Source organism: Hypanus sabinus, unplaced genomic scaffold (genome assembly GCF_030144855.1).
Source record: "Hypanus sabinus isolate sHypSab1 unplaced genomic scaffold, sHypSab1.hap1 scaffold_447, whole genome shotgun sequence".
NCBI classification, from domain to species: domain Eukaryota; kingdom Metazoa; phylum Chordata; class Chondrichthyes; order Myliobatiformes; family Dasyatidae; genus Hypanus; species Hypanus sabinus.
In genome coordinates, this window is record NW_026781321.1 from 255,774 (window position 1) to 270,840 (window position 15,067).

The following is a 15,067-nucleotide window of genomic DNA, read 5'->3' on the forward strand; positions in this document are numbered from 1 at the left end:
CGATGGTGGCGGCCTTGAAGCACGTTGGAACGGTGGCGCCGCTCAGGGAGATGTTGAAGATGTCAGTGAGAACATCTGCTAGCTGGTCTGCACATCCTCTGAGCATTCTCATTCTCTCCTCAGATTATCACTCATTGCCTCCAAAGGAACCCCAAAAACAAACAACTGAGACCAGACCAGAAACACTCTGTCAACACCTGATGAGCCCGAGCAGCCCGATCTCCAGATCCATTTCACCAAGGCCACAATCTGTGATCGGGTCACACAGCTGAACGTGTCACTTACCGACCCCAGAATCCTCACACATCCTCCCCACATCAGGGATTCCCCCACAACCAATGTCCAGCAACCCGAGACTTCTGATTCATTATGGAAGGAGGAACATTCAGCCCCAGCTACAGAAGTACTGACCTGGTCAAATCCCAAATACTGACTATTCCATCTTCCCGGAGTCTACACCCCAGGTATACAGTCCAAACACCAATTTTCAGAGGACTCCCTTACTGCCGGTAACATGTGTCCGCCATTCAGAGTTCAAAGGCTGACACTCCTGCATCAACCGATGGCAGAATGGGAACCTGATAAACCTCTGACTGGGCCAGATATCGGGCTGGAAAACCTGGGCGTGGGTCACCAGCGGGCGCGGGTCACCAGCAGGCAGGGATACGTTTCACATTGTCTCCACCAGCTAAACTGAAAGCATTTTATCATTATCCGATTGTTAAATGAGAATTTGCCCAGTACAATTTGCCGTCGCATTTCCTGTAGGCTAACAGGAACAACAGGCTTTTCATTTCAAATTGAAATTAAATGCTGGAAACTCGGTACATCAGATTGGATGTATGGAAAGAGAAACTGTGGAAGACTCAGTATCAGAATTGACGCTGCCCGATCTGCTGAACGGTTTCAGCATTTTCTCTTTTGACATTAAATGATGCACAACTATTGACTGATTACAAGATGTTTGTGACGGCCTGAACGAAGTTGCACAAATTTAAGTCCCACATTCATTACTTTTCTCTTCATTCCAACACAGGGTTAATACAGTCGACACAGTGAATGTTCACAACATCCTCCGCACCCACTATCAGTCTGTTACATCTGCTCCAGAGGCCACTAACTCTCAATGAGAGGAAGTGACCAGAGAGCGATAAAACTGTGCTCCACTCCCTGCAGATCCTGTGGCTGTTCCTGGCAACAGGGAATTTGCCTCTCCAAACATGACCAAAACAGGAAATATCGGACTCAACTGTAAATACTGGGAGTTTCCGTCTGGCAAAGATTAACACAGCGGCCATTTGATAACTTTGAAACTAAAATTGTAGTGACTGCCTTTATCCTCCCTCATTCTGCATTAAATAAATCCTCTGGCAGTTCCAGGTAACAAACACTGATTTCAGAAATAACTCCGTGAGGCAAAAGACTTCACAATGAAGGCAACGGTAGAAGAGAGATTGTCGATATTTATCATCGAGGTGGTGGGATACAGGCTGGACAGAGGTTGAACAAGATGGGCAGGGATTAAGCAGATGGATCGGGTGGGAGCAGGGATCAAGGACGATCACTGATGGCCCTCCGGCAATACACAGATACAGCATTAACAGTACACACTACTATGTACTAAAATGACAAAGATAGAGCAACAGGAACTTTGGCATTTACCCTTCTCCCTGAACCAACTTTTATCAACACATCGTAGAAAATATCCCCAGGTTCGAGGTGAAGGTCTCACAACCCGGACAGACCCCGGTAGGTTTTGTTCAGGAAGCGGGGTGAGACCGCGAGTTCGGGGAAGTTACTGGGACTCACTGCCCAGCATCGGTCGGGACCGAACTCAATACTCACCGCATGGATCTTGTCGGTCCCGCTCCGCAGAGAATGATCCGACCGGCCCCCCCGGCTCGCCGCCCGAGGGGGCGAGGACCCTCTCCCGATCCGGATCCCGTGGACAACCCGCCGCTCCAGACCCGCTTCAACACAAAGAAAAAAAATCACTGCCCAGCCCGGGAATGTGAGCATGCGCAGTGTGCTTATTGCGTCATCAGAGCGTGGGCGGGGCCTCGGAGACAAATCCACAGATGCTGCCGATTCAAGTCAAGTCACTCTTATTGTCATTTCGACCATAACTGCTGGTACAGTGCACAGTAAAAATGAGACAACGTGTTTTTTTTTTCCAGGACCATGGTGTTACATGACAGAGTACAAAAACTGGACTGAACCACATAAAAAATAACACAGAAAAGAAAAAAAAAACTACACCAGACCACAGACCTACCCAGGACTGCATAAAGTGCACAAAACACTGCAGGCATTTCAATAAATAATAAACAAGACAATAGGGCAGTAAGGTGACTGTCCAGGCTCTGGATATTGAGGAGTCCGATAGCTTGCGGGAAGAAACAGTTACATAGTCTGGTTGTGAGAGCCCGAATGCTTCAGTGCCTTTTCCCAGAGGGAAGGAGGGAGAAGTGATTGTATGCGGGGTGCGTGGGGTCCTTCATAATGTTGCTTGCTTTGCGGATGCCGCGTGTTGGGTAAATGTCCGTGATGGCTGGAAGAGAGGCCCCGATGATCATCTCAGCTGACCTCACTATCTGTTGCAGGGTCTTGCTATCCGAGATGTTGCAATTTCCGAACCAGGCAGTGATGCAGCTGCTCAGGATGCTCTCAATACAACCCCTGTAGAATGTGATGAGGATGGGGGGGGGGGGGTGGGAGATGGACTTTCCACGGCCTTTGCAGAAAGTAAAGACGCTGCTGGGCTTTCTTTGCTGTGGAGCTGGTGTTGAGGGACCAGGTGAGATTCTCCGCCAGGTGAACACCAAGAAATCTGGTGCTCTTAAAGATCTCCAGCGAGGAGCCGTCGATGTTCAGCGGGGAGTGGTCGCTCCGTGTCTTCCTGAAGTCAACAACCATCTCTTTTGTTTTGTTCACATTCAGAGACAGGTTGTTGGCTCTGCACCAGTTCGTTAGCCACTGCACCTCCTCTCTGTAAGCTGACTCGTCGTTCTTGCTGATGAGACACACCACGGTTGTGTCATTGGCGAACTTGATGATGTGGTTCGAGCTGTGAGTTGCAGCACAGTCGTGGGTCAGCAGAGTGAGCAGCAGTGGACTGAGCACGCAACCCTGGGGAGCCCCCGTGCTCAATGTGATGGTGTTGGAGATGCTGATCCCGATCCGGATTGACTTAGGTCTCCCAGTCAGGAAGTCTAGTGGACTGAACCATAAGAGAGAGAGAGAGAGACTGGAAAAGCTGGTCGCTTCAGTTAGTCGCAGCTGAGACTTGGAACTCTCCTATGCCCACAAGATTGTGTTGATCATCGGTACACGGAACCACAACGAATGTGTGTGGCTGTCACTTCGTATAATCCATAGGAGTGGGTTTTGGAATGTCTTGTGTTAACCCTTGCCTGGGTATGTTGTGTGGTAACCCCTGGAAGACGGTATTCCTCTGACAGGTCACTTTCGCTGTAAGCTGGTATGTGGACGGATTCAACGGATAAGAACATCGTCGACGGTTATTTTGATGTAACGGTTTTTTCTATACGTTTCATTCTGGATTACAAATATCTCTCTATTTGTTGTGTGCTAATCCGTCCACATACAAGTTTTTATATATTTTTCAAAATATACCTATCTTTTTAACTAAAAAAATTTCGATCAAATTGACTCACTTATTTCTTCCTTTATTTGGAACAATAAGAGACCAAGAATTAATAAGTATCATTTACAAAAATCTGAAAAAGATGGTGGACTTGCATTTCCTAATTTAAGAGTATTATTGGGCTGTGAATATTAGACAATTATGTACTTGGTTATATTGGCTTGATAAGAACCAAAATCCATTATGGGTTGATTTGGAATTAAAAGCAGTTAAATAATTTCATTTAACTTCAATATTAGGAGCTCCATTACTTTTACATCTCTCTAAAATTCCAAATTTAAATCTTTACCCGGTTATTAAACAATCCCTACGGATTTGGGTTCAGTTTCGTTTCTTTAAAAAATTTAAACAATTTAAGATGACTAGTTTTTTACATCGAAACTTCTTATTTATACCTTCAACAACTGACCCCATTTTTCTCCTATGGAAAAATAAAGGGATCCATTCTTTTACAGATTTATTTTGTGATGGTCCATTATGATCTTTGAAGAGTTCATTAACAAATTTTCTCTCGCTCATACACATTTTTTTGCAATATGTTCAGTTTAGACTTTTTTACAACAATATTTACCTAAGATTCCATGTTTACAAGAATCTGATTTGTTGGATACAATTTTGAAAGTGAATCCCTTCGTGAAAGGTTCCATTGGCAGAATTTATAATTTATTTTTGTTACAAAACGAGAACCTATCACTAAAGATTAAACAAGATTGGGAGAGAGAACTTATTATGACCTTTGTTAATGAAGATTGGCTTCGAGTTTTGAAAAACATAAATTCTTCTTCTATATGTGCCAACCATTGTTTAAGTCAATGTAAAACTAGTCATCGTTATTATTTAACAAAGGAGAGACTATCTAAAATATTTCCTAGTATAGACAATTGCTGAGATAGATGTAGAACTGAAGTAGCTACTTTGTCACATATGTTCTGGTCATGTTCTTCATTAAAATAGTTCTGGAAATCTTTATTTTCTACAAGTTCTACAGCTCAGAAAATAAATTTACAACCTAATAGATTGACTGTTCTATTTGGAATAGTTCCACATCATATTCAGGGTATTTGATCTTCAGATCAACATGTAATTGCATTTGTTACACTACTGACAAGAAGGGCTACTTTATTAAAATGGAAAGATATTTCTTCCCCTACATTAATTGAATCGTTTTCTCAAGGAATGTTATGTCTAAAGCGCCGATGAAATGCGCAGGCGTCAGGCTGAGGCCGTCCCTGAGTTTCACGCATGCGCGCAGTACACAGAAGCCTTTGAAAATGTCGGTTGTAGGTAAGAGTGATTCTCCGTGTTTTTACCTTAAACACCGATTTCGGGATAATTCATCTGAATTTCGGACACCGTGACCAGCAAACCCGGGACAGTCCTGCCCTCTTCCCTCTCTATCAGCCCCACGATCCGTACACGGACCCCGGGGAGCTTCCGGCTGCTGAGTGAATGGGAACCGATGGATCTCTCAGACAGAGCTGAGCTCCAGCTATCTAAATGCAAGGATTAGGAACTCGGAGAAAGGGAACAAAATCTTTTACATGAGCAATTGAGAAAATCGGCATTAGGACTCTTTTCCGTAGATGCTGCCTGGCCTGCTGAGCTCCTCCAGTATTTTGTGTGTGTTGCTTCCTCTACCTCCTCTTGCTCTGGACTTTTCTACCGGTGAGAACATGTTTTGTCCCATTCTCTCTGGGTACGTAATGACATCAAACACCTTTGCCCTGGGCAACAAGTAGCTTTCACATCACAAATGTGCCAGACTCCAGTAAGACAGACTACTGTCCTTCCCTTCATATTCATTAGGATTTCATTCACTGAGTTCACCACCGTCAGTCATTGGGGGAGGGTTCAGGGGGAATATTTATGTAGAATACAGAAACTAGTGATGCCTGTTTGCATTTTGGTGATGCAAAAGTTGCTGGAGAATTTGCAAGTGGGAAGAGGTGGAGTGATATTTGGAAATCTGACTTTTTAAAGTGTAATTTAGCAAGGAAACATATGGACAATGTGCAAAAGCTTTGGTGAGAAAATCCTCCATTTCCTGTTCCAGGCCTGCTACATAGGTTGTGTGAGAGTGCAGATGAACTCGATCAAACCCAGAGGAGATCAAAGTTCCTATTGACAGTGATTTGCTAGATGTTAAAATGAAATCCTCTTTATGTAAAATTCACTGTGCACATCTTGTCACTGGGTAAAAAATGCACAGTGCAAGATATATCTGCACACTGGTTATTACAAATCAGAGGGGAGATTATTACAAATTAGAGGGGTATTGGAGGGAAGGAGGGGAGACGTCCAGTGTCCCTGATGCCCTCACCTACAAGATGTGCATCCAGCTACAGCTTGTAACCCTGCATTTCAATGAGCTGCAACTTGAAATGGGTGAATTCCAGATCATCCAGCAGTTGGAGGGGGTGATAGATATGACATGAAGAGAGCTGAGTTACTCCCAAGGTGCAGGACACAGGAAACTGGGTGAGAATCAGGAAGGGGAATGAGGTTAAATAGGCATCGCAGAGTACTCTAGTGGCCATCCCCCACAACAACAGGGGGAATTACCTGGCAGAGGAAAGTCAAAAGGCTGATGGGGCATTCATTAGTTAGAGGAACAGAACAAGAGGGGACGAATATCCTAGTGGTAAGACTTGCTAGTGGCAGTGAGCAGGGGAGGGGGTGATGTGGTTAAAATAAGTTGTAGGGGGAATGGGAGCCAGAATGACAGATCAGATAGTGGAGAGGGTGAATTGAATTGACTTTATTAAATACCTATTTCATAAACATGAGGAGTAGAAATATTTACCTTACATCATCTAAATGTGCAATGTGTAATTTATAGTCATTTATAATAGATAGTTTGTACATAGGACGGTCAATATAACATCAAAATGCAATTGTATCAGCATGAATTAATCAGTCTGATGGCCTGGTGGAAGATGATGTCCCGGGGCCTGTTGGTCCTTTTGCTGTGGTACCGTTTCCTCGATGGTAGCAGCAGGAACAGCTTGAGGTTGTGATGAATTGGGCCTGTTTGTCCCTGATATTCGTTGGGCCCTTTTTACACACCTGTCTGTGTAGATGTACTGAATCATGGAAAGTAGATTGTGCAATGTATAGTTTCCTTGTTTATATTTAGTGACATTTTTTTGTGTATAAAATGATGAGGGGTATTGAGCGTGTGAGTGGCCAGAGGAGTGTTTTTTTCCCCCAGGGTTGAAATCGTTAATGCCGCTTTTCCACACTCCCATAGACCCTTTGTTCGTCTCCTGAGTAAATAGAGTTTGAAAAATATTTAAGATCTCCCCCATCTGCTTTGGTTCCACACGTGGATTGCCATTCCGGTCTTCCAGAGGACCAACTTTGTGCCTTGCAATCCTTTTGCTCTTAATCTATCACTAGAATCCCTGAGGATTATCCTTCTCCTTTTCTGTGACAGCAAACTCATGCCATCTTTTAGCCATCCTGATTTATTTCTTATGTGTTCTCTTGCATTTCTTATACTCCATAAGAAACTGACTGCCTATCCCTGTTATGCAATTCCATTTTGTGCTTTACCAGGGTCTCAATATCTCTTGCAATCCGAGTTTCCCTACAGTTTCTATCTTTACCTTTTATTCTGACATACCCGCTTACTACTTTCATATCTAACCAGTCTTATAGAGTCTCTCGAGGAAGTTAACAGGGAAGTGGATGAAGGCAAGGCAGTGGATGTTGTCTGCATGGACGTCAGCAAGGCACTTGACAAAGTCTCATATGGGAGGTTGGTCAAGAAGGTTCAGTCACTCAGCATTCAAGATTACACAGTAAATTGGATGAGACACTGTCTTTGGGAGAAGCCAGAGTGTGGTAGCAGATGGTTGCCTCTCTGACTGGAGGCTTGTGTCTCGTGGTTGCCACAGGGATCGGTGTTGGATCTGTTGTTGTTTGTCATCTATATCAGTAATCTGGATGATAGTGTGGTTAACTGGATCAGCAAATTTGTGGATGACAACAAGACTGGGGGTTTAGCGGACTGCGAGAAGACTATCATGGATTGCAGTGTCATCTGGACCAGGTGGGAAAATGGTTTGAGAAAAGGAAAATGGAATTTAATGCAGACCAGTGTGAGTTGTTACACTTTGGTATGACCTACCAAGGGAGGTCTTTCACAGTGACTGGTCGGGCACGGAAGAGTTTTGTAGAAGAAAGGGACCTGGGAATACAAGTCCTTAATTCACTGAAAGTGGTATCACAGGTAGATAGGGATGGAAAGAATGATTTCAGCCCATTGCCCTTCATGAACCAAAGTACTGATAACAATAGATGGATGTTATGTTGACTTCTAGAAGACATTGGTGAGGCCTAATTTGAAGTATTGTGTGCAGTTTTGGTCACCTACCTACAGGAAAGATGTAAAAGAAGTTCAGAGATTTCAGAGAAATTTCACAAGGATGTTGCCATGTCTGGAGGACTTGGGTTATAAGGAAAGATTGAACAAATCAGTACTTCATTCTTTGGAATGCAGAAGATTGAGGGGAGAATTGATTGTGATAGAGGGGCACAGATAGTGATAATGCAAGCTGGCTTTTTCCACGAAGATTGGGTGGGACAACAACCAGAGGCAATGGGTTGAGGGTGAAAGGTGAAATGTTAAGGGGAACATGAGGGGAAACTTCTTCACACAGATGGTCATCCGGCTGTGGAATGAGCAGCCAGCACAAGTGGTGCATGCGAGCTCGATTTCAACATTTAAGAGGTTTGTGTTGGTACCTGGATGGTAGAGGTGTGGGAGTGGGCTGTTTAAATAGTTCAGCACAGACCAGATGGCCCAAAGGGCCTGTTTCTGTGTTGAAATTTTTCATGATTGTGACAAGAACTTGAAATAATACAAAAATTCACTCTAACCCCTTTTGACAGCTGTGTGAACCAACCAGTCATTTCAGCAGGAATTTTTTATATGGCGTTAAAACTTTGGCACTTTAAGTTAATACTACATAAAAGAAGATCCCAGCTGCACGTCAAGAAAAACTATTTGTGTGAGAGTGTTTCAGTTACTGTGGGGCCAGGAACCAATGCAGCTCAGTGGGAACAGGGAATAATACCAATGGAGTGAGTCAAACTGAGCCAAGGCACAGATTGGAGACGGCAGAAATGCCCCATTCTTATACAGACCGGAAGAGCATCAGGGAATTGATGGTCATTCCAGATACCAGCACTCTGCCCAGTCAGGAGATGATTTCTCTGTCCAACTTGGGTTGAACCTCACTGTAACAGTGTGATACCAGATCAAGCTTTGGCAACTCAAGTAATCTCATCTGAAATGTTGTCCTACACCCATTGATGGATTTTGTAAATCTTTTTACAGGTTAAAAATGAGAAGGAATTCGTCTCCAGGAAGCTCAAACACGGCACAACAGTTTTGTTGTCTCTGTCTAGATATTTAATAAGTGGAGCAAGGTATTCAATCGACCATCCTTCCGACTCACACTGTGGGGAGGGATTCACTTGGTCATCTGACCAACTCACAAGCCCGTCACTTTACACAGGAGAAAGGCCTTTCACCTGCACAGACAGTGGGAATGGATTCACTCGGTTATCACAATTGAAGGTACATCAGCAAGTTCACACTGGGCAAGGCCATTCATCTGTTCTGTGTGTGAGAAGGGGTTCAGTCGGTCATCCCACCTGTGGCACACTAGTCAGTTCACACTGGGCAGAGGCTGGACATCTGCTGAATTTCTGGGAAAGGATTCACTCAGTCATCTGACCCAATGGCTCACCAGCGAGTTCACACTGGGGAGAAGCCGTTCACCTGCTCAGACTGTGGGAAAGGATTTACACAGTCATCTACCCTACTGGTACACCAGCGAGTTCACACTGGGGAGAAGCCATTCACCTGCTCAGACTGTGGGAAGAGATTCACTAATTTATCCAACCTACAGAGACATCAGCAAGTTCACACTGGGGAGAAGCCGTTCACCTGCTCAGAATGTGGGAAGAGATACGCTGACTCTTCCACCCTACAGAGTCATCAGCGAGTTCACAGTGGAGAGAGGCCATTCACTTGCTCAGAATGTGGGAAGAGATTCACTAATTTATCCATCCTGCAGAGACACCAGCGAGTTCACACTGGGGAGAAGCCGTTCACCTGCTCAAAATGTGGGAAGAGATTCAATCAGTTATCCCACCTACAGAGTCATCAGCGAGTTCACAGTGGAGAGAGGCCGTTCACCTGCTCAGTCTGTGGGAAGAGATTCACTCATTTATCCAGCCTACAGAGACATCAGCAAGTTCACACTGGGGAGAGGCCGTTCACCTGCTCAGTCTGTAGGAAGAGATTCACTCATTTATCCAGCCTACAGAGACATCAGCGAGTTCACAGTGGAGAGAGGCCATTCACCTGCTCAGTCTGTGGGAAGAGATTCACTAATTTAACCAGCCTACAGAGACATCAGCGAGTTCACAGTGGAGAGAGGCCATTCACCTGCTCAGAATGTGGGAAGGGATTCACTCAGTCATCCACCCTACAGAGTCATCACCGAGTTCACACTGGGGTGAAGCCGTTCACCTGCTCAGTCTGTGGGAAGGGATTCACTCGGTCATCCCACCTACGGAGTCACCAGCGAGTTCACACTGGGGAGAAGCCTTTCACCTGCTCAGTCTGTGAGAAGGGATTCAACCAGTTAGCTAACCTGCAGAATCACCTGCGAGTTCACACTGGGGAGAAGCCGTTCACCTGCTCAGTCTGTGGGAAGGGATTCACTCGGTTAGCTAACCTACAGAATCACCTGCGAGTTCACACTGGGGAGAGGCCATTCACTTGCTCAGTCTGTGGGAAGGAATTCACTCATTTATCCAACCTACAGAGACATCAGCGAGTTCACACTGGGGAGAGGCCGTTCACCTGCTCAGTCTGTGGGAAGGGATTCACTCGGTTAGCTAACCTACAGAATCACCTGCGAGTTCACACTGGGGAGAAGCCGTTCACCTGCTCAGACTGTGGGAAGGAATTCACTCATTTATCCAACCTACAGAGACATCAGCGAGTTCACACTGGGGAGAGGCCGTTCACCTGCTCAGAATGTGGGAGGAGATTCACTGACTCTTCCACCCTGCAGAGTCATCAGCGAGTTCACACTGGAGAGAGGCCGTTCACCTGCTCAGAATGTGGGAAAAGTTTCACTCGGTCATCTACCCTACTGGTACATCAGCGAGTTCACACTGGGGAGAGGCCGTTCTCCTGCTCAGTCTGTGGGAAAGGATTCACTAATTTATCCAGCCGACAGAGACATCAGCGAGTTCACACTGGGGAGAGGCCGTTCACCTGCTGAGAATGTGGGAAATGATTCACTCAGTCATTCACCCTGCAGAGACATCAGCGAGTTCACACTGGGGAGAAGCCGTTCATCTGCTCATCTGGGAAGGGATTCACTCAGTCATTCACCTTACAGAGACATCAGCGAGTTCACACCAGAGAGAGGCCGTTCACCTGCTGAGAATGTGGGAAAGGATTCACACAGTCATCCCACCTACTGGCACACCTGTCAGCTCACAATGAGGAGTGGCCATTGTTATGAATCCCTAGGTTTTGTTTGCTGTGGACTTTCATTTTAAGAGAGAGAGAGGGAGAGATTAAAAAGACAAATCAGTCTGATTTGCAGCTTGTTTACATTGTGTGCAGCTTGTTTAGTTTTAACCGAGGACACAAACACACAGAGACAGACAGAGACAAAGGAGGAAAAATGGAAGCATCGAAACCAGGGCACTAGTAGTCAAGGGTCACTGTTTGTAACTTTACTTTGCCCACAAGGGTGGACAAATTATCGATTCACCGTACATCGAATGTGTGGTTGTCACCTCATTTGATCCATAGGAGTGGATCTGATTTGGGATATCCTGTGGAGACCACTTATGTGTTAACTCTTGCCTGGCTGTGGTGTGGTAGTTCACTTGAAGATGATACCCCTTATGACAAGTCACATCGGGTGATAATTAGTATGTGGATTTGGAAGGATGACATAAAATCTACAGAGACTGTTGGTCTCGTTTTACCACCATGAAACCTGTGGAATATGACATAATCGCCTTCTCTCAACATTTATCCTGGATTACAAATATCTCTCTCTCATCACCTATTCTGTAGTTGAACTGAACTTTCATACTTTACCATCTCAAGACTCCAAGCCTTGATCCCCCGAGCTCAATAGTTTGGGAGTTTATTTCTACAGATTTATACACATAATACTCATGAGGAAATCTGCAGATGCTGGAAATTCAAACAACACACACAAAATGCTGGTGGAACCCAGCAGGCCAGGCAATATCTATAAGGAGAAGAAATGTTGACGTTGCAGGCTGAGACCCTTCGTCAGGACTAACTGAAAGGAAAGATACAAAGAGATTTGAAAGTAGTGGGGGGAGGGTGAAATGCAAAATGATAGGAGAAGACTGGAGGTGATGGGATGAAGCTAAGAGCTGGAAAGGTGATTGGCGAAAGTGATACAGAGCTGGAGATGGGAAAGGATCATTGGACAGGAGGCCTCAGGAGAAAGAAAGGTGCGGGGGAAGCACCAGAGAGACATGGAAAACATGCAAACAATGAAATATGTCAGTGATGGGGTAAGAAGTGGAAGAGGGGCATTAACGGAAGTTAGAGAAGTCAATGTTCATCCCATCAGGTTGGAGGCTACCCAGCCGGTATATAAGGTGTTGTTCCTCCAACCTGAGTTTGGATTAATTTTGACAGTAGAGGAGGCCATGGATAGACATATCAGAATGGGAATGGGACGTGGAATTAAAATGTGTGGCTACTGGGAGTAGTCTGTTGCCTCTGGTTCGTTTCTAAAGTGTTATGGTTTATAACAAAATGGGGCCTGCATCTGGGATATGAACAAATTTAAGGATTGATTTAATATCGATTTCATTGGATAAATCCCTTTTGATTTATTTCTGTGTGGAAAATCAGCAGCAATGGATGTTGATAGATATCTGGAAGTGTGAACCTCTCAAGCATTAGAGGACACCAGAAGGATTGAGTTATTGAGTATTGCTAAAATGTTAATACTTGCTAAGGTGAAATTGACAATCAGGAGGGCGCAGATGCAGAGGATAATAGCTGAACATTATGTATCTGAGGGTGTGTTTAAAGTGGAGGAGTTTCCTGAAAGTAAACCTCGTGAGCTTGAGCTCCAGTACAAGTTAGAAAAATTGAAGATGGAGGCTCCGGAAAGGCAGAGGCAATTTCAGGCTGGAGAGGCAGAAAAGCAGAAAGAAGATTCTCTTACAAAGTCTAATTAAGGGAAAGGCTTAGCAAGCCTATTCTGCTTTGACAGTTGCTGAAGCAGCTTATTATTTACTTATTTATGCTGACCCAATCATCGCCACTGGGCTATAAATGTGCAGGAGCAGTGTGTGGTTCAGTGCTTTGCTCAAGGACACACAAGCTGCCTCGGCTGAGGCTCAAACTCATGACCTTCAGATCGCTAGTTCACCACCTTAACCACATGGTCACGCACCACACATTATGACCCAGTGAAACAGGCTGTGCTCAGAGCTTACGAGTTAGTCCCAGAAGCAGACAGGCAAAAGTTTAGAAATTTGAGGAAATCTGTGAACCAGACATGTGGAATTTGCTTATGAGAAATTTGTGTGCATTGACCGCTGGTGCACATCTGAACATGTAAATGATGATTTTAACAGCTTGAAAGAGTTGGTTTTAATTGAAGAATTCAGAAGGTGTGTCCCTGATGACATAAAGACGTATTTAGATGGAAATGATGCTGCCACTATGCAGGAATCTGCTGGATTAGCAGATCGGTTTGCTTTAACTCATAAAGTTATGTTTACACTGAATAAGAGTTTCCAAAAGGCACTTGTCAAGTTGTGGGTAAACCTAATGAGCTCGCCCCAGTGGCCTATACCTGCATTCGGTGAACCCTTTTCCAAAGTTGTAGTGGATTGTGTTGGCCCATTGCCAAAGACTAAAGCTGGCCATCAGTATCTGCTAACTATTATGTGTACTGCATCCAGATTCCCAGAGGCAATGCCTCTCAGAAATATTAAAGCTAAAACTGTGGCGAAGGCTCTTACCAAGATTTTCAGTTTATTCGATTTGCCTAAAGAAATCCAGTCTGATCAAGGATGTAATTTTACATCTGGACTATTCCAGCAGGTAGTTTCTGAACTGGGAGCAAAACTAATTGCATCATCTGCGTACCATACAAGGGGCTTTAGATAGATTTCATTCTACCCTCAAAACAATGATTAAGACATATTGTGTTGAAAATGGAATAGACTGGGATGAAGGAATACTTTTGCTTTTGTCCAGATGAAGGAATACATTTGATTTTGTCCACAGAAAGAGAGTCAGTACAGGAATCACTGGGCTTTACTCCATTTGAACTTGTATTTGGTCGCAGAGTGACCTTTGACCTTGTTAAAAGGAACCGTGGATTGCTGGGATGTACATGTTAACTCGTTAGACTATGTTTTGAAGTTCAAAAATAAACTACACCAAGCCTGTAGTCTAGCGAGACGAAAAATAAAGATTTCTCAAAACAAAATGAAGTGTTGGCTTGATAACAGGGCTCGCGAAAGAAAATACCAGGTGGGAGGTAAGGTGCTTGCCTTATCTTGACGATTCCACTTCAGGTGAAATTCAATAGACCGTATGAAATAGTCTCTCAAATTAATAATGTGAATTATGTTATTAAAACACCCAACTAACACAGGTGGTACACATAAATATGATAAAGCCTCTTTTGACAAGCAGGTACCATCTGTGTGTGTCATTGTCAAAACAAATGAAACTGGCAACCCTGAGAATGAACCAATTGACTCATCTGAGACCTTTCACGAGCCAAACATGGTCCCAGTTAGGCTAATGAACTCGGTTGTTCCAGAAAACATTGATAACAAGTTGTCTCATCTGCAGCCAAAGCAACAACAACAGCTGAAGGAATTAATTCTGAAGTTTAAAGATTTATTTCCCTATGTTCCCAAGCAAACCACGGTCGCAGTACATGATGTAGATGTTGGTCAAGCCAATCTGATTAAACAACACCCACTTCGCATGGACGTAGAAAAGTGTAAATTGGCTGACCAGGGAATTGAGTATATGCTGGAGAATGGTATTATTAGGCCTTCAAAATGAGATTGGCGTCACCCTGCATTTTTGTGCCCAAACATAATGGTAGTGTTAGATTTTGCACTGATTGTAGAAAGGTAAATGCAGTAACAAAAACTGATGTCTATCCTGTCGCTAGAGTGGATGATTGCATCGATAAGGTTGGAAAAGCTAATTTCTTACAAAAATTGATCTGTTGAAAGGGTATTGGTGTGTTCCATTGACGGACAGAGGTAGAGAAATTTCTGCCTTTGTGACACCATCTGGGTTGTATGAATACAATGTTTTGCCTTTTG

The 15,067-nt window shown here is 44.2% G+C and overlaps 2 pseudogenes; both read left to right on the plus strand.

Annotated features, from left to right (window-relative positions):
* Positions 1-5,196: 5,196 nt before the first annotated feature.
* The window catches only part of LOC132388981 (zinc finger protein 850-like), a 69,917-nt pseudogene continuing 60,046 nt past the window's right edge, over positions 5,197-15,067 (plus strand).
* LOC132388980 (gastrula zinc finger protein XlCGF26.1-like) lies at positions 9,853-11,401 on the plus strand (annotated as a pseudogene).